The 25707-nt window shown below is 38.1% G+C and overlaps 1 protein-coding gene across 2 annotated transcripts in view; it reads left to right on the top strand.

Moving 5' to 3' along the window:
* The window catches only part of CDK19 (cyclin dependent kinase 19), a 120816-nt gene that overhangs the window by 13153 nt on the left and 81956 nt on the right, over nucleotides 1-25707 (top strand). Inside the window, exon 2 of one of the 2 annotated variants that reach the window (XM_079781120.1) lies at nucleotides 8932-8993. The exons of the other annotated variant lie outside the window; for it this stretch is intronic. The gene's annotated coding sequence lies outside the window, so the exon portion shown is untranslated. The remainder of the gene's footprint in view (nucleotides 1-8931; nucleotides 8994-25707) is intronic. 2 annotated transcript variants of the gene reach the window in all.

Raw genomic sequence — 25707 nt, forward strand, 5'->3', positions numbered from 1 at the left:
CCCTCGATCAGGCCGCCCCACGCCCCAAGGGAACCCCCACCTGATCTGGGACACCCTTCAGGGCAAACCAGCTGGCCCCCACCCCTGTACCAGGCCTCTATCCTATCTAATAAAAGAGTAATATACAGATTGATCATCACTGCAACACACAATATAGCTGCCCCCATGTGGTCAAAGATCCTGCCCCCATGTGGACACAAGATGGCCAGCAGGAGAGGGCAGTTGGGAGGCACCCAGCCTGCAAGTGAGGACAGTTGAGAAGGACCAGGCCTGCAAGGGAGGGCAGTTGGAGGTGATCAACCCTGCAGGAGAGGGCAGTTAGGGGTGACCAGGCCGGCAGCGGAGGGAAGTTGGGGGTAAACAGGCTGGCAGCAGAGTGGTTAGGGGGTGATCAGGCTGGCAGGCAGAAGTGGTTAGGGGCAATCAGGAAGGCAGGCAGGCAAGCAGTTGGGAGCCAGCAGTCCTGGATTGTGAGAGGGATAACCAACTGCCCAGTGGGATCGGGCCTAAATGGGCAGTCGGACATCCCTTGAGGGGTCCCAGATTGGAGAGGGTACAGGCTGGGCTGAGGGACAACCCCCCTCCGTGCAAGAATTTCGTGCACCGGGCCTCTAGTAGTCTATAATTTACATTGGATTGTTCTTGTTACATAGTAGAAAAAAATAAGGAAGGTAAAGCCAAATACGTGCATTTAGGGAAACATCGATCAGCTGCCTCCTGCAACACCCCCCACTGGGGATGTGCCTGCAACCAAGGTACATGCCTTTGACCGGAATCGAACCTGGGACCCTTCAGTCCACAGGCCGATGCTCTTATCCACTGAGCCAAACCGGTTAGGGCCAATTATGTGCTTTTAAAGTGGCCAACTATTTTCAAAGTTAATTATGCTTTACTTGATACAAAAATTTATAACACTTTAGATTAAACTATTCCACTCTGTGACAAGTTGTGCTGTAAATTTATCTAGGGTCCTTGCCCTATTTTTCTCTATTCTCCTATCTTTTACCCAAATTTATGCCTCCTGCCATATCATCTCTTAGGCTAAGGATGCAAAGCATCATCTTATTTTATCCTTTTAAAAGCATCAGTTTCCTTGATTAGGAGGAAAAATTTAGTTTGTTGGTATAACTGTGGGACTGTAGGTTACAATGGCATACTGCAAGATGAGGTGCACCTTTCCTCCTCTCCCCCCACCCCTATACATTGCCTTTGCTTTTCTCTTTCCTAAACTACAAGGGCCCTTCTTTTGCTTCTATAACTTGCTTTCTGGGCCCATGCAGCCCAGTTGGCTCACTTCTACTACCCCTGTAACTTTTAAAATAAACTTTCTCTTATAATTTGAAAAAAAAAAAAGAAGAAGAGATAGGGTATATTTATTCTTTATTCTTCTTAGATTAATGATTTACTATAACTATTAGTGGAAGGCAGGTTGATTATTAGGGACAGACTCAAGATTATTGTTGTATCTCTATTCTACCCAAGGGAAACAAAATGTATAAAATTATGATATAAAGAAATGCACAGCAAGTGATTCAGATTGGCTAGAGTAAGTACTTAAGGTGGAGGTTGGAAATACATTTGAGAAAGACTGAGTATGATCATTACATGCCTGGCTAAAGAATTTGGACTTTAATCTGATGGAGAAGTGGAGTATAGTAATAGATTCTAAATGGAATGGAGTCCCAATAGTTCGCAAAATGGAAATAATAAACTTTTTAAAAATATATGTTTTATTAATTTTTTTACAGAGAGGAAGGGAGAGGGATAGAGAGTTAGAAACATCAGTGAGAGAGAAACATCGATCAGCTGCCTCCTGCACACTCCCTACTGGGGATGTGCCCGCAACCAAGGTACATGCCCTTGACCAGAATCGAACCTGGGACCCTTCAGTCCGCAGGCCAACGCTCTATCCACTGAGCCAAATCGGCTAGGGCACTTTTTTTTTTTTTAAATGTAAAAGGGACAAATGCTTGTAAAATGCAAACAAGTAATACAAAAATGTAGGCTTTCACTAGAAATAACCATCCTCTCTAATAAAATGGTAATATGCAAATTAACCACCACTCCGCTACATAAGCCACGCCCACCAGCCAATCAGGGCGAGTATGCAAATTAACCCCAATCCAAGATGGCTACAGCCACAGAGAGCAAGTTTCCCAGGTAACAGAGTAAGCCAAGCTTTCCATAGCCGTTGCAGGCCTAAGCCTCCACTCAAGCTACAAAGTTTCAATTATAGAAGGTAAACAAATTCAAACAAATGGCGGCAGAATGGAGCTTGAGAGAGCAGGCCAGGGTTGCCGGCGGCAACAGGAGAAGCAAAGCTTTCCGCACACCCTGGTCGGGCTCACCCGCTTAAGGCTACAAAGTTTCAATTGTAGAAGGTGAATTAACTGCCACAGAAATGGCTGCCAGAGCCCCAGGCTTGGCTCCGCTCCAGGCTACAAAGTTTCAATTGTAGAAGGAAAATAAATTCCAGGGCCTCCCCTTGGGTTGCCAGGGGGCGTGGCCGGCCTGCAAACCACCACAGGCCCTTCGCTCAGGCCGCCCCACACCCCAAGGGAACCCCCACCTGATCTGGGACACCCTTCAGGGCAAACCAGCTGGCCCCCACCCGTGCACCAGGCCTCTATCCTATCTAATAAAAGAGTACTATGCAGATTGATCATCACTGCAACACACAATATAGCTGCCCCCATGTGGTCAAAGATCCTGCTCCCATGTGGACACAGGATGGCCACCACAAGATGGCCAGCAGGGGAGGGCAGTTGGGAGGCACCCGGCCTGCAAGGGAGGGCAGTTGAGAGGGACCAGGCTTGCAAGGGAGGGCAGTTGGAGGTGATCAACCCTGCAGGAGAGGGCAGTTAGGGGTGACCAGGCTGGCAGAGGAGGGAAGTTGGGGGCAAACAGGCTGGCAGGGGAGCAGTTAAGCATCAACCAGGCTGGCAGCGGAGTGGTTAGGGGGTGATCAGGCTGGCAGGCAGAAGCGGTTAGGGGCAATCAGGAAGGCAGGCAGGCAAGCAGTTGGGAGCCAGCAGTCCTGGATTGTGAGAGGGCAGTCGAACAGGATTGGGCCTAAATGGGCAGTCGGACATCCCTCCAGGAGTCCCAGATTGGAGAGGGTACAGGCTGGGCTGAGGGACAACCCCCCACCGTGCACGAATTTCGTGCACCGGGCTTCTAGTTAACTAATAAACTGCTAACAGTTTGGTGTGTAGCCTCATAGAGGGGACTGTCATGATCAGTTTTGCAGCATTGTGGATAGTGGAGAGGACAAGGGCGGGATGAGAATGGAAGCAGGAAGGCTATTGGAGAGGTCCAGGTGAGAAGTGGATGACCTGTTTCTTAGCGGCAGTTGTGGGAGTAGAAAAGTAGGAAGGCTGGGATGAAAAGTTCAAGGAATATTTAGGAGAAAGATAGGATTCAGTGACTACTTGGATGAGTGGGGTGAAGGCCACCTGAGAGAAGAGGCCAGGATGGTAGTTGAGTTGATTTCCCAGAAGCTGGGACCAAATTGTAGGCTCACTTGAGATGACATTAAAAGGAAAAATAGTTTACCAACTGCATAATGCCAGAGTGGAAAGTGTATCTTTTATTGTTTTCTTCTTTTATTTTTGCAGGCTTATTTAGAAGGGGAGGATAAAAGTAATTTAATTCTGTTTTGATAGATAAGAGCTATTTTATCATGTCCCTTTCTCTTACTAATTGTTTCTTCCTTTAATTAGTTAAGGATAGCATCTTCCTTTGAGAAGTTGCTTCTGTTTTGGTGTGTATGCAAGCATTAGCTCTTGTATTTCACAAAGTTCTTGTTGGAGATTTTTATTCTGAAGAATTGGGATTGGGATTGGGGTGGGGTGAAGGAAGCACTTGGGCAAGTTATTGGCAGAGGTTCCTTGACTCTCAGGGCTGATTGGGCCTTTGAGAACTATCTTGCTTTCACAGAGTGCTGCTGTGTTTCTCACCATTGAGAATAGGGCTCTAGAATTCACATTGTGAAAACCCTGTTCTGTGTTACCTTCTCAATAATGCTGTTCGTATTGGCATAGACTGAGTTCTGGGACACAGTGAAGGACCTTCAGTTTCCAGGTAACTAAAGGATGATTGTTTAATGGCTGGGGGTTGTAGGACTAAGACATTCATTTCTGGGTGAGGAAGACTTAGGTCACTAACACTAACCTCTCTTGCTTTCAAATAGGATTAAACATGAACTTCCATATAGATAAAAAATTCTGTATTTTTAAATATTCCCATAGAAGGGAATTTTATACTCTTTTTTTTTTTTTTGGTTGTTCTTTGCATTAAATATACCAACCAAATCTTCCCTGTTGGGACATTTTTTATTCTAATTAAAATGCTTTGTGCCTCTGTTTCATGGCACTTGTTTGGTTTTATGTTATATCCATTCATGGACATCTTATAGAGTTGCCTGAACATACCTATGCTATCATCCTATATAATAAGAGAGGAATATGCTAATTATCCACTACGCCCTGAGGCGTAACAACCAACTGCATAACGACCTGATCACGGATCTGCAGGAGGGTGGGGCAGCGAACTACAAGCAGGCGGTGGAGAGCTATAGGAGGGGGCAGGGCAGCAAGCTATAGGGGGGGTGCGGGTGGAGAGCTGTAGGAGGGCAGCAGTGACCTACTGGCGCACGAATTTGTGCACAGGGCTACTAGTAGTAATATATTTCTTTTGAGGTTTGAGAAGATCTGGATAAGGACAGTAGTCATAGCATTCAGTTAATTTTCCCCCTAGAATGACTTTCTTGTTTAGACTCTATTATTATTACTATTTTTACTAACCTCTTATGGATGTAGTTATTCATCTGAGATATCCTAAATATGTGGTGAGAAAAACATATTTTGTAAAACAATCATTTGAATTTGACTTTTCTCAGGTGATATTGCACATGCTAAAGAAAAAAAATATATACTGTGCTTGAATACTTAAAACCATTTATAATTGTTTGGTTTCTTACATATAGATAAGTGCCTGGTTTGTGCGATTTTAATTCTATAGACTAGATGGTATAGTGACAAAGTGTGGCTCTAGAAGTAGACAGTCTGTGTTTGTATTGCAGGTCTGTCACACATATATGTCTTTGGTTTTTAGAAATACATGCAATATATATAAATGAATTATAAATGAATTAATACCTGTAGAGCTGTTAAAACTGTCTGGCCCATCATATATGTCTTTGGTTTTTAGAAATACATGCAATATACAAATAGTTATGTGCATTTAGCCAAGTTTCTTCTTTTTAAATGTTTTTATTGATTTTAGAGCGAGGAAGGCAGAGGGGTAAAGAGATGGAAACATTGATGAGAGAGAAACATCGATTGGCTGCCTCCTGCACGCCCCTACTGGGGTTTGAGCCTGCAACCTTGGTTCATGGACCGATGCTCAACCACTGAGCCACACTGGCTGGGTTATTTATTTTTTATTTTTAAAAAATTATTTATATATATTTTTATTGATTTCAGAGAGAAAGGGAGAGGGAGAGAGAGATAGAAACATCAATGATGAGAGAGAATCATTGACCAGCTGCCTCCTGCATGTCCCCTACTGGGGATTGAGCCTGCAACCCAGGCATGTGCTATGACTAGGAATCGAACCATGACCTCTTAGTTCATAGGTTGATGCTCAACCACTGAGCCATGCCAGCCAGACTGGGATCAAAAGTTTCTTAAGCTTCCTGTGTCTTAGTTTCTTCACTTGTAAAATGAGGATAATAATAGTACCTATCTCAGAGTTATAAATGAATTAATACCTGTAGAGCTGTTAAAACTGTCTGGCCCATCATATATCCTATATAAGCCTTTGCTGCCATTATTAATTTATTGGGTGGGCTCTTATGTCTTTGGTTTTTAGAAATACATGCAATATACAAATAGTTATTGTGTCTCAGATCTTAGCTTAGAATGTCACAAGCATTGCCTTAGAGGAGGGTAACCTATAAGGTTGTTTTGGGAATTAAGAGAAGATACATTTGAGATAGATAGTGCTAGGCAAATTGCTAAATTAGTAATATGATAAAACTATCTCTTGGGGACTGTGACCTTCTGGTTGTCATTTAGTCCTGATGACTACTCTAGGCTCTTTTGGTAAACTCTGCCTTTTTGCTTCTTTGAGCTTCCTTCCCTACACAGTAACCCAAATTCCTTAGCTTGGCACTCTGTATTCCCTCTATTCTTAGTTAACTTTCAAATTGTTAATTTAAGTCAAATGCACTGATTTAAGTTTTTGCAAAATATAACATTCTGTGATTTTTAATACCTTATTTTATTTGCTATTCAGTATAAATCTGAGAGATGATGAAGTTCTCATTGAACAACTGGTTGTGAGGAGAGGTTAAGAGACATGCCTGATGTCACAAAGCTATTAGGTGATTTAGCTGGAACTTGAACTCAAGCCACCTGACTTCAGGGCCAATGTATAATAATAGTATATTTCTTTTTTGTTGTTGTTGTTTAAATTTCTTTATTGATTAAGGTATCACATATTTGTCCTCATTCCCCCATTCCCATCCCACACCCCTCCCCACGCATGCCCCCACCCCCCTGTTGTCCTTGACCACTGATTAGGCTCATGTGTATGCACACAAGTCCTTTGGTTGATCTCTCCCCTTTATCCCCACCCTCCCATCCCCTCCCTCTGAGGTCCGACAGTCTGATCCGTGCCTCCTTGTCTCTGGTTCTGTTCTTGTTCATCAGTCTATGTTGTTCATCATTTCCCCTAGATGAGTGAGATCATGTCCTACTAGAAATACACTTATAAGAACCGAAAATGAGATAAGCAATAATGGTTATGCTGAAAGGCAAATGAATCAGTCTGTAGTGAGTTTCTTACTGGGCCAACAGGTCTTTTGAGACCCAATTTCAATGTCAAACAGTTCCTTATGTGTACATGTCAGCACTGACATTTCAGTTCTGGATGGTGGACAAATGGTGGTACTGCAGGTCCGACTTGGTTTGGTCCTGGGCAACCTGCAGTTGACGCACAGCTGATGACTGCTAGTATGGCAAGGCGACGTCAGCGTCTTCCATCTCTGGACTGCTTCTCTTCTGTCTTCATGGCTGCAGTAGTCCTGTCAATTCCTCTCTGTTGCAGGAATCCACATGGTCTCGGAGTTGTTTTCTGAAAATATACAAACATATTCTCGACCAAAAGTTAATAAAGGAATATTTTCTATAAATTTGACTTGGGATCCTTTTTTATTGTTTGCCCAAATGATTTTCCTCAGGTTTGTTTTGACACCATGTGTGTTTTTAATGGGTGTCTTGCTGTTAGCATTACAATTAATTTTCTAAAGTACAAATTTTCTAGATGTAATTTACTTACAGGATATTTTTCCTTACATGATATTCTTCTACTATCCCCCCCCCCCCTTTTTTTATTTAAATACTAGGAGGCTTTTGAAAATGTTATAATGTAGTCTTGATAGCTTTTAAATTTTAATTTTTTGCACTATAATATCACTGCTTTAGGTTCATTACATGTTATGCAATTTTATCATGAGATGAACTACCAATAAAAATTTTAGTTAACACTTTAGGAACTGCTTTTTGTCAAGTACAATTAATTTTTCTAGAATACTCGCTTATTTCAACTAGCCAATTTAAATTTGCCTGAAAACTTGACTACTATTTTACTATCAAATTTATTACTCTTAACAACAATCTTATTTTACCCTGTAAATATTAGTGGAAAGGATTATTTGCCTTCTTGAGTAGGCCCTGAGCATTCCTGGTGGTAGGCTGGATTTAGATATCAAAAACCCACTTCCCCACACCATGAGTACAAGACAACTCAGACAAGTCTTGTTGGAGTGAGAGGGCAGCTGCTGTCGGCCAAGTCTCTGTCTGTTACCCGGGTCCCGATTTGAGCTGGGCATGGGAAGTTAAGCAGCCCTGGGGGCAGGAGACTTCTCTCAGAAGGGGTGAGGGTTCAGGCCCCTGCAAAGTTGGCGGGGGGGTGTATATTTTTTTCTTGACATACCATCATGTTTTAAGATAATACTTTGTTCCTTCTTTCCTAATTTGATTATATTTTCAAGGATTTCTAAATATTACATAAAGATTATCTGCCACTCTTAAATTTAAGAACTACTAAAAATTATCTGATTTCTTTTCTTACATACCAGCTGTATTTTGTAATCTTTTATTTTTGTCATCAGAAAAGGAAGAGATGAAATCTGAGATCTAAATATTTTACCTGGTTAAATCCTTAATTTTTTTTACATGAATGTGTTCTGAAAAGCTTTTAAAGTTTCATACTTATATTTATTTTATAATATTGGGACAAGGTAGATTTCCCCCATACTGCTCAGCATATGTAGTATACCTTGCTCATTTCAACAGTATTGTCAGACTTAAATTAAATCTTGGCCTTAGACTGTCTTTACAGTTCTACTTTTCCCTTCTTCCCTCTGCTTTTGTCCATTTCCAGGTCTGTTTCTAATTGTTTTTCTCTTATATTCCCAACACTCTCTGGTCCTAAGAAAGAATGTACCTTGAGTTGTAGGTAACTTTCATTTTGTGAAGTATATTTTTCCATTTAATTTCTTTTATATTTCTCATATATGAATTGCCTCCTTCAGATACTTTTAAAGATTAAATTGTTACTTTCAGCATATATGAATTTATACATAGTTGGTCTGTTAGCATTTCTCATAGTGTAAATCACTTCTGTTGGTGAGAATATAAATTAGTTGAGGCTCAACTTTTTCCCCATATAATTAGCTGCATAATATATAATGAACTCTGAAAATTATCAACATACTGTTGATTTGCTCATCGTCAAAGCTAAAATCTGATTTCCTTGGCAGATATGTAGACTTGTGATAGTCATTTGGCATTTTATGTTTTGGGCAGTGTAACTTTAAATCTACATAAACTTCTCTGCCTTTTGCCTCTGCTGTGTTCATAGATTCCAGGAGGGCTTCGTGTATGGACCTCAAGCGTTGGAGGTTGCAGACTTTTCAGCAGAAGGTAAAGCAGAGTGTTTGCCTTCTGGTGTCATTGTGTGTGTGTGCTGGGGTGGGTATGTGACAGGTGAGAACTTTTCACAAATGTCATCATAAAATAATGTAGAATGATTCATTAGGTAATTCACTTTCACAAAAATTAAAACCAAGCTAATACTTGTATAATCTTATTCTGTATTACTAAATTCTATTAAAGAAAGGAAAACTTCCTCTCTGCTGTTAACTAAAGAGTAAGAGTGATTAAGAAAAGATAATGTTAGTGTAATTTGTAGTAAATGCTATCTAACTTTCTCAGACCTAACTTCACTATGATTTCTTCCTGGGAAGTTGTCCAAGTTATTATTCATATGTTGTATTCTTCCCTGCTGCTCCTTTTGCTGAAATATTGCTTCACAATATATAGAAAGGCAGCCTAGCGTATGACTCATTACTGGAGGATAGACATTCTTGCTATAGGTCCCATGTGCCAAAAATGTTAGTTTCCAATATGCTAATTAACTCTCTCTTCAGAACTTGTTAATATGCTCTTCTCTCAAGTTAGTTCTTGTTTCAGTAGAGAAACAAACACATCCCACATACTTGTAAGATATGTTTTTATAGAAACCTCTTAATGAGTTACTTTTTAAGAAAATAATGTGACATAATGCTTCTTTGGGTAATGTTTCTTTGATTTTTTTTACAAAAAATAGAAATATTTTTCCATTTATGTGCCAAGTAATATAGATACCGCTTTCTGTGAATTTATGAAACCATTTATGAACTTCTTTCAGGTAATACCTGAATAGTGTTTTTTTTTTTAAAGATCTATAGCAACTAAACAAAGTTCTAATCTTAGACATAAAGTTAATAATATGGCTAGTTGTTAGATTCTGAATGGGAATTAGAGGAATGTTTTCTTATTTTTTTCTGGAAATTATATGTGTTTTGATATCAAGTAAATGGCTGTACATTATACCTTATATTTAAATGTGCACCTTATGTAAAATTAGGATAGTACATATTTATTAAATTTCTACTATATGCCCCAAGCAGGACCACTCCATTTTATTATCAACCCTGTTTCACTATTTTTTTTCCTTTCCTCCTATTAAGAGAAGCTACTTTTTAAACTAGAGGGAATAGATGATTTTTAGGTATTTATTGAGGTTAGCTACAGTTTTACCTCTTAAGCTCTTTCTCCTTTCTTTTACTTTTTTCAATAGCCATTTTGAGGATATTTACCAATAATAGATTGAAAGTAATTTCTTGAAAGGCCTTTTTATATTTCACTTTCAGTCTAGTTGGTTGTTTTCACCACTATTGAATTATTCAGTGTTATATTTGTTTAGCTAAAATGAGTATGGTGTATTTTTCTTTTAAATATATTTTATTGATTTTTTACAGAGAGGAAAGGAGAGGGATAGAGAGCCAGAAACATCGATTCAGCTGCCTCTTGCACACCCCCTACAAGTACATGCCCTTGACTGGAATCGAACCTGGGACCCTTCAGTCCTCAGGCCAACGCTCTATCCACTGGGCCAAACCGGCTAGGGCGAATATGGTGTATTTTGTTGCTAATTGAGAATCTCAATGATAATTCTAATCAATAGTATAGTAATAGTATTAAGATGTATAAAGTACTGCCCATATTAAGGCATAGGAAGACTGCTCTCCGAGTTCTCATCTCCCTACTTCTATGAGAAAGATTGATGAAATGAATGGTTTAAAAGTATTTTAAAAAACATAATGGACTTTATTTTTTAGAGCAGTTTTAGGTTTGAGTGGAAAGTACAGAGTCCTTACCCTTCCCCCCACATCCCTATGATTAATATCTTGCTTTAGTGTGGCACATTTGCTACAATTGATGAGCTAATATTGTTACATTATTAATTAACTAAGATCCATAGTTTACCTTAAGGTTCACTCTTAGTGTTGCATTTTTGTGGGTTTGACAAATGTACAATGACATGTACCCACCATTACAACATCATACAGAATAGCTTTATTGCCCTAAACGTACTCTGTGCTCCACCTATTCGTCCCAGGCTCCCTCCTTCTGACAACCACTAATCTCTCTCTGTCTCTATAGTGTTTTTACAACTTTTCCACAGTGTCATCGTTGTAATCATATAGCCTTTTCAGATTAGCTTCTTTCATTTTGTAATAAGCATTTAAGGTTCCTCCATGCCTTTTCATAGCTTGATATCCCATTTCTTTTTAGCACTGAATAACATTCCATGGTTATTATCCATTCACCTATTCAAGGATATCTTGGTTGTTCCAAGTTTTGGCAATTAATGAATAAAGCTGCTATAAACATTTGTGTGCAGATTTTGTATGGGTATAAGTTTTCAGTTCATTTGGGTAAATACCAAGGAGTGCAATTGCTGGATTGTATGGTAAGAGTATGTTTCGTTTTATAAGAAACTGCCAAACTTCCTTCCAAAGTGACTTACCTTTTTGCATTCCCACCAGCAATGAATGAGTTTTCTTATTGCTCCATATCCTTCTCAGCATTTGATGTTGGCAGTGTCCTGGATTGTGGCCGTTCAAGTAGATGTGTATGTTGTTTAACTTGTAACCCTCTAATGACATGATGTTGAGTATCTTTTCATATGCATACCATCTGCATATCTTTAGTGAGATGTTTGTTCAGATCTTTTGCCCACTTATTTTGTTTTATTTTTCCATCACCATTTCTCCCTCCCCCATATTGTCCATTTTTAAATTGGGTCTTTTGTCTTATTGTTGAGTTTTAGCAATATTAAATCAAGTATTTTGGATGCAGGTCTTTTAACAGATACATGTTTTGCAAATATTTTCTCCCAATTTGTAGCTTATCTTTTTAGTCTCTTAGAAGTGTCTTTTGCAGAGATTCATTCTTTTATAAATTTTATTTTTCAATTACAGCTTACATTCAGTATTATTTTGCATTAGTGTCAGGCACACAGCACAGTGGCTAGGCAATCATACATTCCACAAAGTGTTCCCCCAACACTTCCAGCACCCACCTGGCACCACTCATAGTCACTTCAGTACCATTGACTATATTCCCTATGTGTACCTTACGTCCCTGTGACTATTTTGTAATTACCAATTTGTACTTCTTAATCCCTTCACTTTTTTTCACCCAGCTTTCCAACCCCTCTCCCCTCTAGCAACCTTCAGTCTGTTCTCTATGTCTATGAGTCTGTTTCAATTTTGTTTGGGGTGAATTGCTCTGAAAATTTCAATTAAATCCATCCGGTCCAGTGTGTCATTTAAGACTGCTATTTCCTTTTTGATCTGGAAAAATCTATCCATTGATGTCAATGGAGTGTTAAAATCCCCTACTATGACTGTATTACTGTCCTTCTCTGCCTTTATGTTCATCAAGATTGCTTTATATATTTAGGTGCTCCTATGTTGGATGAATAAATATTTATAAAAGTTATATCCTCTTGTTGGATTGATCCCTTTATCATTATGTAATGTTCTTCTTTGTCTATTATATCCTTGGTTGTAAAGTCTATTTTGTCTGTCCATCCAATTACTTTCAGTCTGTGTGTGTGTCTTTCCTTCTTAAGTGGGTCTCTTGTAGACAGCATATATATGGGTGTTGTTTTCCATTTAGCAACCCTATGCCCTTCCCCCCACCCCCCCTTAATCCGCGTCCAAGGATGTTTCTACTGATGTTTTAGAGAGAGAGGAAAGGGGAGGGGGGAAGAGAAAGAGGAAGGGGGAGAGAGAGAGAGAGAGAGAAATCCATTGGTTGCCTCTAGCACACGCCCTGACCAGGGATCGAACCCACAACCCAGGATGTGCCCTGACCAGGAATTGAACCTTCAACCTTTTGGTGCACTGAATGACGTTCCAACCAACTGAGCCACCATGTCTTTTGATTGGAACATTTAATTCATTTACCTTTATTTAAAAACACACGCGCGCGCGCGCGCGCGCGCACACACACACACACACACACACACACACATATATCTTTATTGATTTCAGAGAGGAAGAGGGAGGGAGAGACAGTAACATCAGTGATGAGAGAGAATCATCGATTGGCCGCCTTCCACAAGCCTCCCCCCACTGGGGATTGAGCATGTGCCCTGACCAGGAATCAGATCATAACCTCCGGTTCATATATCACTGCTCAACCATTGAGCTACACCGGCCAAGCTAATTCATTTACCTTTAAAGTGATTATTGATAGGTGTATATTATATTTACTGTTATTATATTCCTTATAATTATGTTTTCTTTTTACTTTTCTTTCTTCTTAAAGAAGTCCCTTTTAAACATTTCTTGTAATACTGGTTTGGTGGTATTTCTTGCCTGGGAAGTTGTGTGCTTCTCCTTCAATTTTTGTAGCTCCTTGCTTTTTATCCCTTTGAATATTTTATGCCAATCCCTTCTTTCCTGAAATGTTTCTGTTGAGAAATCAGCTGGCAGTCTTATGGGAGCTTCCTTGTAGGTAACTAACTGTTTTTCTGTTGCTGCTTTTAAGATTCTCTTTTTGTCTTTAACCTTTGCCATCTTAATTATGAAGTGTCTTGCTCTCTATGCTTCCTCGTCTTATGTGTCTTTTTCCTTGACTAGTGTAGGGAAGTTTTCAGTCATTATTTCTTCAAATAGGTTCTCAGTTCCTTGCTCTCTCTTTTCCCCTTCTGATACCCCAGTGATGCAGATGTTGTTATGCTTGATGTTGTCCCAGAGATCCTTGAAATTATTCTTATTTTTTAACATTTTTTTTCTTTTTTTTTGCTCTGATAGCATTTTCTGTTACTCTGTCTTCAAAATTGCTGATTTGATCCTCTGCTTCATCTAACCTGCTGTTGATTCCTTCTAATGTGTTCTTCTTTATAGGTACTGGGTTCTTCATTTCTGACTAGTTCTTTTTTATGGTTTCTATGTCCTCTTTTTTGCTTACTATCTCTTTGTGGAAGTTCTCACTGGGTTCATCTATTCTTCCCCTAAGTTCCTTGAGCATCCTTATAACCATAGATTGCTTGCCTCCATTTCATTTAGTTCTTTTTCTGGAGATTTTTCTTATTCTTTCATTTGGGACATCTTTCTTGGTCTCCCCATTTTGGCTGCTTCTCCATATTTGTTTCTGTGTGTTAGGTATATCTGCTATGTCTCCCAGTCTTGGTGGGATGGTCTTTTGTAGTGGGTGTCCTATAGGGTCAGTGGTGCAGTCTCCCTGATCACTTGAGCTAGGTGCTCCAGGAATGTCCCTGTGTGGGTATGGGAGCTCTCCTGTTGTAATTGAGCCTTGATTACTGTTGGCCCATCTGTGGGTGATGTTGACCTTCAGGCTGGCTGACTATGAGGATGGACCCTATAACAGTGTATGAACTGCTGTGCAGGGGGTTGACCCCCAAAAGTGGAATTTGTCCCAGCAGTGTCTGGTGCCTGCTGAGATCTCCCTTTGGGTGTGCCATTTGTGGTGCCAGTTAGGTCATGTTCTGATGTGGTCTGAAGTCTGCCCTGTGGTGTTTTGATTCTGGGGCCTCTTGGAAGGGCCTTTGGTGTAGATTATTGTCAGATGCTGCCTGTGACTAGCTCTGGCTACCTGTTTGGAGCTACAAAGTGATCCACAATTCGTGGTTGCCTCTGCTGGTCCTCGGTGCACCTGGGGGGAGGGAGGAAGCTGCATACCAAGGCTGGCTTCCACCACACTGAGTCCAGGGATAGGTCAGCAAAAGGCCCAAGGCACCTCAAGATCTGCCACCATCTGTTGGCTGTCTGTTAGGCTTAGTCACTGGAAGAGACTCTGGCAGTAAGTATGGAAATTGCATAAGGTAGGTTTTCAGCAAGTTACCAGGTAGGGGCCAGTGGTGTTCACCAGTTTGATACAGATTTAAACTATATACCAGTGGTGTGTCTAGGCCACTCTGCCAAAGTTTCATTGTATACCAAGGCCAGCCAGTACCCGCCTGGGGTCTGTGGACCGACCTTTGTGATGAGGTGGGGTCTTAGGGAGTTGGCAAGGTGAGGCCAGCCGACTTAATTAGTTTAACACAGATCAAGATTGACTTTTGTATATTAAAGTTGTATTCTACAACCTTACTATAATCGTTTTCTTGTTCTAGGAGTTTCTTGTTGATTATTTGGGATTTTCTCCAAAGACAATCACATCATTTGTGAACAAAAACAATTTTTCCCCCTTCTCAATTGGCATACTTATTTCCTTTTCTTATTTTATTGTATTAGCTAGGACTTCCAGCATGAGATTGAATAGGCGTGGTGACAACAGACATTTGCCTGATCTTAGTGGAAAAACCCCATCTAGTTTCTCTATATGAAGTATGATAATCTCGATAGGTTATCCTAATCAGTAGTATAAAAGATGTAAAGTAGTACTCATAGCATGTCAGAGGAGGACTCTTTCTCTCTTCCCAGCCCCTTCCCCTCACCTAAACTTCTGCGAGACAGATAGGATTAAATTGATGGTGATAAAAATATTTTAAATTATGGGATTCAGGCAGTTTTCATATAATGCCTTATATTTAGTAAATATGCACATGACTAAGTTCCTCTACACTCTTGTGAACTCCATTAGGGCAAACACTATACTAGTATATACCTCAGTATATTATTGCAACCCTCGAAGTATTCAAGATGCATAAGTATATATTGAATAACAAACTAATTCTAGACTCTCACTGTCAACCTCTATTTTATTAGAAAAGGCAGATAATAATATCAGCCCTCCAATCCATGAATTGACCAAATATTTGATTGTTAGTTGCAAGGTATTGTGATGTCTATAAAGACATACATGATAATGATAGAAACTTATTATCCATATAGGAAATGTGAATTTCAAATTTCATGTTCAAATTTTTTGCTGATTATCTGTTTGCTAAAAAGTCATATTCTTGTATCCTTCATGAATGTTCTAATTGAAGTATCTAGTCACAGATTTCTTTCATACTCCTTTAAGAAAAGTTTATAGTTTTGATGTAGGAACTGACATTGAGCATGAAGTGGGTGCTGACACTGTGCTAGGTCACTTAGTTATGTGATCTCATTTATCATTAAAATGATTCTGTTGTGTTAGATTTATTATTTCCAACTTGCATATGCAAAAACTGGTAACATGTGGGTATAACTTATTAGCTCCGTGACTCAGTGTAATAGATGTATGATTCCATGCCCTAAGCTCTTTAAATCACACACTACAGAAAAGTTACCATACAAAGTGGTATGGGATGAATGTCATGTCTATAGTATAGAGATGTGCTTGGAGAATGCAAAGAAGAGAGGTTTGGCCTTAAGCTAGAGCAGTGGTCGGCAAACTGTGGCTTGTGAGCGACATGTGGCTCTTTGGCCCCTTGAGTTTTTAGCAAAGGCCAGCTTAGGAGAACCCTAATTAAGTTAATAACAATGTATCTACCTATATAGTTTAAGTTTAAAAAAGTTGGCTTTCAAAAGAAATTTCAATCGTACTGTTGATGTTTGGCTGTTGACTAATGAGTTTGCCGACCACTGGGCTAGAGTGTTCATAAATTTCTGGAAGCTTGACATTGTTTGGAAGGAAGAGAGGAAGGGAGGAAAGGAGGAAGGGAGGAAGGGGAAAAGGGTACAATTTGAGAGATCAGGGACATCAGTGAGTGTGGAAAAGACTGAGAGCCAAAACAGCAAGTATTTTGTGATTTGACAGTATAATATAAAACTATAATAAAATTTATATCATAGTAGTAAATTCTATAGAACAAATTTTGTCTTATTTTAAATGAGTACCACTCTCCTCTGTTTTCCTCTTAAATTAATTTGCTATTAGGTGTTGAGTATGCGAGAGTAGATCACTGAACCATTATATAACTCCTATATTATCAGTTGTCTGCTGGGTTAGAGCAATTAGTGCAACAAGTACAGAGAGAGCGAAAGCCCAGAGAAAAAAATGGAAGATCAAAGGATTTTATAAAAGGATTTTCCTAAAATCAAGAATATTGAATTTATCTGTTCTTCATATCTCAGTTGGTTAAGTACCTCTAACAGCCATTAATATTCTAAAAGTTGTGGAATTGCAAAGGTCTATAGGAGGTATAACAGCTTTCAGAGAACTTAGTGGGGAGACCAGAGTGAAATAATTGGAAGCCACTTAGCAGTGTTAAGCATGAGATAATGTAGTATACATTATTAATACTGTAGTATCCTTTTTCTTAAATGATGTCCTTGAGTTCTATTCTCTCCTCTGTTCTTACATTTTCAATTTCTAAATATTTTCACATCTCTATCTCAGTCCATATCTTCCTTCTAAGTACAAATTCATCAAAATGCCTTGCGGACATCCCCATTTAGACAACACCACAGTACTCTCAGCTTCAATTTTTCTAAAACTACCCCAGTCTTTTTTCTTTTTCTTTTCTTTCTTAACTCAGTGGATGGCACCACGGTCACCCAGTTATCCAAGCCAGAAACAGAATCATTCTTGCTTTTCTTTCTCTTGTTTCTTAACCTCATGTTCAGTTGATACTGTTTCCTAATGGTATTTCAGAGCCATCCCTCTGCCACCATCCTAATTTAGATTATAATCATCTCTTAAATTACTGCAAAGACCTCTTAACTACCTCTTAAGTCTCCCTGTGTCCTCTTCACCCCCAAACTATTCACAAAAGCACAGAGTATTTAAAATCCTTTTTTCCTTGAGAGGAAGTCCAGTTTGTTTTTACTGTGGGCTTACCTGTTCTGCTTGATTTGGTCCTGCCTCCTCCTTCTTCAGCTTTAACTTACTTTCCTCTGTTCTAAGCCAGCCTTACTGAACGTCACATGCATTGTGCTCTTTTGTCTCTGAGCCTGACACATGCTATTCCCTTTTCCCAGAAGAGGAATATAAAGAAACGAAACTGTGGTGATTAAAAGCACACAAACTCTGGAGCCAGACTTCCACTTAACTAACTGGGTCATCTGTAGTGAGTTTCTTAACTTCTCTGCTCATTGGCCTCATCTGTACAATGGGGGTAGTAAAAGTACGTGCTTCACAATATGTTATGAGAATTAAGAGTTCATGTAATTGACGCTGTTAGAATGATGCCTGCTTCATACTAAGAATATATAAATGTAACAGTTATTAATAACTTATAAATGTGTTGTGATACTGGATAGTATTTTTATGTTTTAAAGATGATTCAATATTAAAAGAAAAAATACCGTTTTTCCTCGTAAATTATGAATTGATTGGCTTATTATTATTGATATTCTGTTCTTGGATGGGCAGTAGCTTTATTTTCTTAAATTCTTGTTTTTTTAGCTTTCTAGTGATTAGAATTTGATCTTAGGTTGACATTCCTAAGAAATGGACCACTTAACAACATTAGGTTTTTATACAGACTAATTCAGGTCAACCTATATGGAAACTTTTTAGAAGAAAAGTAATTCTTAATAGCTAATAGCTGACTTTATACTTTATGATTTATGTGCTATGTTGATTGAAGTTTCAAGTAAAGTTCTTTGAAGGAATTCACTTTTTTTCTTTCAAGTTTATTTAAGAAATTGTGGATTATAATGGTTCAAATGGTTTGGGTTCTGGTAAGGGTACTTAATATAATATTAGGAACTAGATTTTCTGAAAGAGAAAATTCTGTTTCTCTATTCACAACTCCACTTACATCCAACATTCCCCAAAATACTTCTGATACCAGATAATGTGTGTATTTTTTTCGATACTAATTCTCTGACATCAGCTGGGTATCCTACAGTTTAAATCAGTTTTGACACTAATTACTTGGAGTTGGTACAGACTCCACAGGTTAAGAGCCCAGTCCCACACAATTGTCCCCTAACCCCACTTCAGATGCTAGACACAAGTGTTGGGTCCCCAAGTTAGTTGTCCCCATCTTCTTTCTGACTTGGCTTCAAATCAGAAGTTCCCATGACTCCCTCCTCAGATTCAATCATTTATTAGAATGCCTCACAACTCAGGAAAACAGTTTACTTACTAGATTACTGGTTTATTACAAAGAATATATAAAGGATAAAAATGAACAGCCACATGAAGGATACATAGGGCTGGGCCTATACCTGGAAGGGTCCCAAGCACAGGAACTTTTATCCCTATGAAGTTTTAGGGTGTGCTGCCCTTCTGGCAAGTGGACGTGTTCTGATTCACCAACCTAGATGCTCTCTGAACTCTGTACTTTAGGGATTTTTATGGCATATTCAGTATGTAGGCATGATTGATTAAATTGTGACCATTGGTTATTAGTTCAACCTCTAGTCCCCCTCTTGGGGGTGGGAAGGGCTGAAAGTTGTAATCACCTGATATGTTTCCCTGACCAGCCGCCTGTCCACTGGTTATCTAGGGACTTTCCAAAACTCAGGTGTGGTTGAAAGGGGCTTGTTATGAATAAAATAACTTATTTCATTTATCCTTCTGGAGCTGTTCCAGGAATAAAAATATTATGGTAAAAGGTACTCCTATGCTCTAATCACTTAGGAAATTACAGGGGTTTTAGGAGCTGTGAGCCAGTGGAGGAAGTTTGAAATATATATTTCTTATAATATCACATTCTGTGTTGTCACAATAGTTAAGATAAGCTATGAAAAACATGCAAAACCTAAATTTTATCAAAAGAAGATTCCTCAGTAGTCTAGGTTTGGCAGAACGTTCAATAGTATGATGAAAAGCTATATATTTAAATATGAAGTATTGCTGTTGACATCTTGACTATTAATTTCTCTTTTGATATGCAAGGTTTCAGGTCTCTCTCCCTTCCTCTCTTTCTAAAATCATTTAAAAAAGACTAATAAGTTTATTTCAATTCAACAATAGTTGAGTTTCTACTATTTGCAAGGCACTTTGTTAGCTCCTAAATAATATACAGAAACTTTTATAGCTGTTTTTATTTTTTTGGTTAAAACTCACCAAGGATATTTTCCCATTGATTTTTAAAAAGAGTGGAAGGGAGAGGGAGATACAGAGAGGAACATCCATGTGAGAGAGACATATTGATTGGTTGCCTCTTGCACACACCCCAACTAGGGTCAGGGAACTTGCAGCTGAGGTATGTGCCCTTGACCTGAATTGAATGCGGGACACTTCAGTCCACGGGCCAATGCTCCAACTACCGCGAAACACTGGCCAGGCTGTCATTTATTTGCTCATTTTGGGAAAATTTCATGATAAAAAATTTTAAAATATTATGGTATGACATAATAAAGAAAGAGTTCCCAAGTAAGGAATCATTACTACCAGGCTGTGTGAATATTGAGTTTATGATATTGAATAATGACACCAATGTAAAACTAATCTTTTTTGAGTTTTGTTTTTCCAAGTTTTTTTCCTTATTTTGTATGTGTGATATGAAGGCTCTTAATCAGCTAAGCCAAATCATCACATATTAAAGAAGAGGGATATAACATTGATTTATGCCAACATTCTTCTTGAAGAAAAAAAATTGTTGGCAAGACTCAGGTGTCATATTGTTTGAAGAATGTCTTACTGGTAACACATGGTTATAAAAACTGGTCATACCGTACCATCTTGGATACTGTTATTCTGATGATTTAATTATTGGAATTTTACTCTTAGAGTTTTGAAAAGAAAATCTGAAGGATGAATTCATAAAATTGTTTGTGAGAGAGAAGTGCTCAGAAATTGTTCTTTCATCTCTTCTTTCCTCTCTCTGTCTCCTTTCCTCCTTGACTCAAGTTTTTTCCTGGGCACCAACAAAGTCATCTATGTGCTGCTTCCTCTAATCCAGTATCTCATGTAGGCTCAAGGCCTTTCAATCTGAAACTACTATGATAGGCCCTCAAGAAACATCTTTAGGATATCTCCTCTTGGAACTTCTCAGATACTTTCATTTTGGGTTGAAAATTTTTTCTATGTAAAAGAATCATTTATGAGTTGAAGAATATTCTGAGATCTGACCCAACTCTTGTTCTCAATGATACATCTTCCCCATCAACCAAGCTCAGAACCTCAGACTTAACCTGATCCAATCATCTTAGTCATTATTTATTCATTTGGTCCTGCCAATTCCTCCTTAAAAATTACTGTCACAAGTGTTCCTTCTTTTCTCTAGTCTTACTGTTACCACTTTGTTATGGAGAATGTTGTACTTGGAATTAGAAGATTTTGTCTCAACTCTGCTTCTAGCTGTTGGCCTAGCTTCTTCATCTTTAAAATGAGGAGGTTGTCTTAAGCCCCTTTTAGAGCTAACTTTCTATTTCACTAATCCAGGTTCTCACCTTCTTACATTTACAGTAACCTCCTAATTAATTAGTTTTTCACACTTCTAATTTCAGTTCTTCCTACTAAGATTAATCTTCATACATAACTTTCATTGCCTTTAGAATAGACTCATATTATCTGGTCTCCATTTTTTTTTTAATTCACATCATCATTTCTCTGGTTAATGGTGTTATCATTTGCACAATTAGACAAAGTAGAAACTTTATCTGTCTTCAGAATCTTTCTTTGATCTACAAAATCAAATTGGTTATCAAATCTGTCAGTTCTGATTCAAATGCCTTTTGAAATCCATATTTGTTCTCTGTCACTATTCTAATCTCCTTCATCTTTTCTAGTCTGAACATTTGATGCAACCTACCAAATATTTGGTCTACCATCACAGTTATCCTTCTGAGCAAAGATCTGTTAATGTACCTTCTCTGTTCTAAAAACCTCTGGCTCCACATTGTTTACATATGAAGTATAAGCTTCTTTGCTAGCTCACATGGTCCATTCCCTTTACTTTTCTATTCTCATCTCTTGCCTCTTGTTGTCATGCCCCCAGCTGCCAGCCATACTAAATACCAGTGGTTTTCTGAAGATGCCTTTTAATTTTCTCATGCTACACTTCTGCCTGGAATTCTGTATCTCCTCATCCCTTCTCTCTGGAAACTGTTCTCTTAAAGGCATTACTCAAGTAGTTAATTTCCTTTCTTAAAGCTCTGGAAGAAATTTTAGTTTCATTCTTTCTGTTCCTGTTATGCATACCTCTTGAGTGCAGAGGGAGTCATATCAGTTATTTATCTATATTTCCCACTCACCCAGAATCTCTTTCAGCTGGATTTTGAACTCAGCTATCCAGGGTAGTCTAATTTTGTTCACCCTCAGAGTTTGGCATAGTGTTGGGGCATGCAATATTTACTCAGTGTTTGTTTGTTGGTTGATGTAAAATAAGTTTGTAAGGTACTTCTGTTTTCCTTAGAAACAAAAATGGATTTTAACCCTATTAGTTTGAAGACTAAAAATTTTCTCTCAGCCTTGCTTGAGCTTGAATTCCCTCATCTTTTTTTAAAAAAGATACTTCTAGATTTTTGTCTGTCAAAGGTTCTTGGGACCAAAGATGGCTCAGAGCTGATCTGAACACCTTATGGTGTTATTGATAGGAGCCAAAAACAAGCCCTGGACCTGTTTAGTTCCGATGATAACAAATGGAGTTTTGGCCAGACCTTAACCATACTTGTGCGTACAGGCTGCTGCATGGTGCTTCACCTTGCTAAAAGTGACTGGAGGCTGGTCACCAAGTTTGTACGTTATTGAAAGGTATAAGACTATCTTTTTCATTAAACCAGTTCCTAAGATTTCATTTAAGACATGTTCCTACTGAACTTGTTTCTTTAGCTTGAGCAATTCTTCCCTGAATTACATTTAAATATTACTACTGAGTCTGGTAGAAATTTTAAGGCAATGATTTCTACAATTTGCACAACTATGTGCTTTTTATTGTTTCTTCTATCTATAGAATTGCTTGCATCAAGAGTTTTTCAGAACATAGTGTCTCAGAGGGAAAAAGTAATAGGATCACAGTGTCTGCCAAATTTTTTATTTTTTTGTTTTGTTGTTACATAATGTTCCTGTTGAACAAATACTTTCTTTGTGACTGTTGAGAGTAAAACCTTCATAGTTTTGCTACACATTACTAACATATAGGAGAAATGGCATTAAATTTAAAAAATTTCTATGTTAAATATATCTATGTTTATAGTACAAATTTATATATTTTTAGTTCTCCTGGATTTATTTAGTAAACTACTTTGATTATTTTCAATATGTAGGTGCTCTAACTTAGCATAGTATCTAATATGCCCTAAAATTTAGAAAGCAGTTTACCTGAAGGCTTTGAAATTGCTTTGTCTGTCTTTACTATAGTAAACAATAAACTACTTTTATTTAGAAATAAAATAGCTTTAAGAAAGAACTGAGCTGCCTGTAAAAGCCAGACCATCATAACAGTATAGGTAAGGTTCACCTCTTTTCAGCCTCTTATGTAAAAGAACAAATTATACCTATGGCATTTAATGTTATATATGCCTGAGGCATAGAAGCTGTGGGGATGACTTGTCACTTCCATTTGAAGGAATTCCTGGAGAGGGGCACTCACATGGATTGAGAGCAGTAAAGTTTCCCTGCCCCGTGTGCTAGTCATTGAAATATTTGTGGGCCTTGTGGCATGTGACCAAAGATTGGCACTGACATAGTACCATGGTGAAAGTGGGTCCCATATGCCCCCTGGGATTCTGCCACTTGTTCATATGGTGAACCTCAGAGGGGCCATATCATCACTTACTACCTGACAGTTAACATACAGGAGAAATGGTAATGATATATGTACTTGGATTCTCAATCTGAAAGTTGCAAATAATTCTTAAGTTTTCAGACCTTGGAGTATTTTATTAATTTAACAGATGGAAGTTATATTTAAATTTATTAAGTGAAATAATTACTGGGTTTGTTCCTAGTTCCTATCCACATAATTCAGAATAAGAAGCTTATACTTCAGTCTGTTCTGCTCAAGCTTTCAAATGCCTTTGACAGCCTCAATGTAAAATTCTGAAGTCATTAATGTGATGTGTTAATTTTGTACTTTTTGATTCACTGCAAAAATTTTATAGTTTCCATAGCAACGATAACCTATCCAGATTGTGTAATATTCTTTACAGTATTAAAAATAAAACTGTGCAATTACATGAGCTTCTGGAAGACTTTATTTAGGGAAACTGAGTATTGAAATACTTGTTTTAAAAAATTCTGCTTTCAAATTAAATTTTTTTCAGAAAGCTTATATAATTTTATTTTTATAATTTATTATACTTAAATATTCTGTAATAGATGCCTACTAGTTAATTTAATTGTTAAATTATGAACTTTACATTGTAAGCATTGTGTTAAGTTCTCAGGCACAAGGGCTCTCACATACCCACACATATATAGGGTGTACCCCCAAAATGCATATACTCTGTAACAGCTGATAGCTTAATTTTGAAAATGTAATGTATTTTAATAAGCGCTGCCTTTATAATTAATTATTCAAAGTGTGTATACATTTTTTGGGATACTCTATATTGTAGGTGAGGGGAGACATTTGGCTTTAATGACATTCAGTCACCTGCTGCTTGTACTTCTTAGTGGCTTCTGAGTAGTTTGAAAGTCTTGTTTTATGTTTGGAGGAAACAGGACAGAGAAAAAGGAAAAATGATCACTTAAGCTTTTCATGTTTTTTACTTTGCTCTTGAAAACATACCTAAGATAGCACTTTGAAAATACTAAAGATTGTTTTAGTAGGTGACTATTTTCTGAGTGTCAAATTATTTTGGCTCTTTTCTTTGTTCCTTCAATTCTTACTTAAAAGACATTTAGTAATGTTAGTACTAAAGCTAATTAACATAACTTTCTCCATCTTAACACAACTGCTTTTCATTAGTTATATTACCTCAACATATGTCTAGATATATGAATATTTTTATATGGTATAACTTGTGTAATTCTCAGTAGTAAATGGTAAACATTTTTCATGTTTCTAATGACCTTCATAATTATTATTTTATTAATTGATAGCAGTCCATCCTGTTGAAATATCTGGTGTGTTTTCTTTCTTTTTAAAAAAAATATATTTTATTGATTTTTTACAGAGAGGAAGGGAGAGGGATAGAGAGTTAGAAACATCGATGAGAGAGAAACATCGATCAGCTGCCTCCTGCACATCCCCTACTGGAGATGTGCCCGCAACCAAGGTACATGCCCTTGACCGGAATTGAACCTGGGACCTTTCAGTCCACAAGCCGATGTTCTGTCCACTGAGCCAAATCGGTTTCAGCTGGTGTGTTTTCTTTTTATTAAAATGCTGCTTATAAAAAAAAAAATAAAAAAATAAAGAAGAAAGTAAAAAAAATGCTTATTTATCTTGAATGCCATGTACTGGAAGAGTAATGGATATAATTTTCACACTGATTGTGGGGGAAAGTAACTGTTACTCAATTATTTGCCCAAAACATAGATGTTTGTGAAAACCTTCAAAAGGCATTTAAGTTGTTTTATTTTTTATTTATTTATTTTTTTAAATATATTTTATTGATTTTTCACAGAGAGGAAGGGAGAGGCATAGAGAGCTAGAAACATCGATGAGAGAGAAACATCGACCAGCTGCCTCCTGCACACCCCCTACCAGGGATGTGCCCGCAACCAATGTACATGCCCTTGACCGGAATCGAACCTGGGACCTTTCAGTCCGCAGACCGACGCTCTATCCACTGAGCCAAACCGGTTTCGGCCATTTAAGTTGTTTTAAATGCATATTATAAATAACCTCTTAATCTGATTTATCTGCTTGTAAACACAGAATGGGGAAAATGAGAAATAGGTATGTAGGACAGGGTGTGGCACCACTAAGGTACTATCATTTGGCAAAACAAAGCATCATGACATGGTGATACTTTAGTGAGGCTCTAATATAATCAAAAGACAAAATTTAGAGAGTATGGGTTATACTCCTCTTATCAGAACAACCCTCAATATGAAC

Source organism: Cnephaeus nilssonii, assembly GCF_951640355.1.
Source record: "Cnephaeus nilssonii genome assembly, chromosome: 9".
In the NCBI taxonomy this organism is placed as follows: Eukaryota; Metazoa; Chordata; class Mammalia; order Chiroptera; family Vespertilionidae; genus Cnephaeus; species Cnephaeus nilssonii.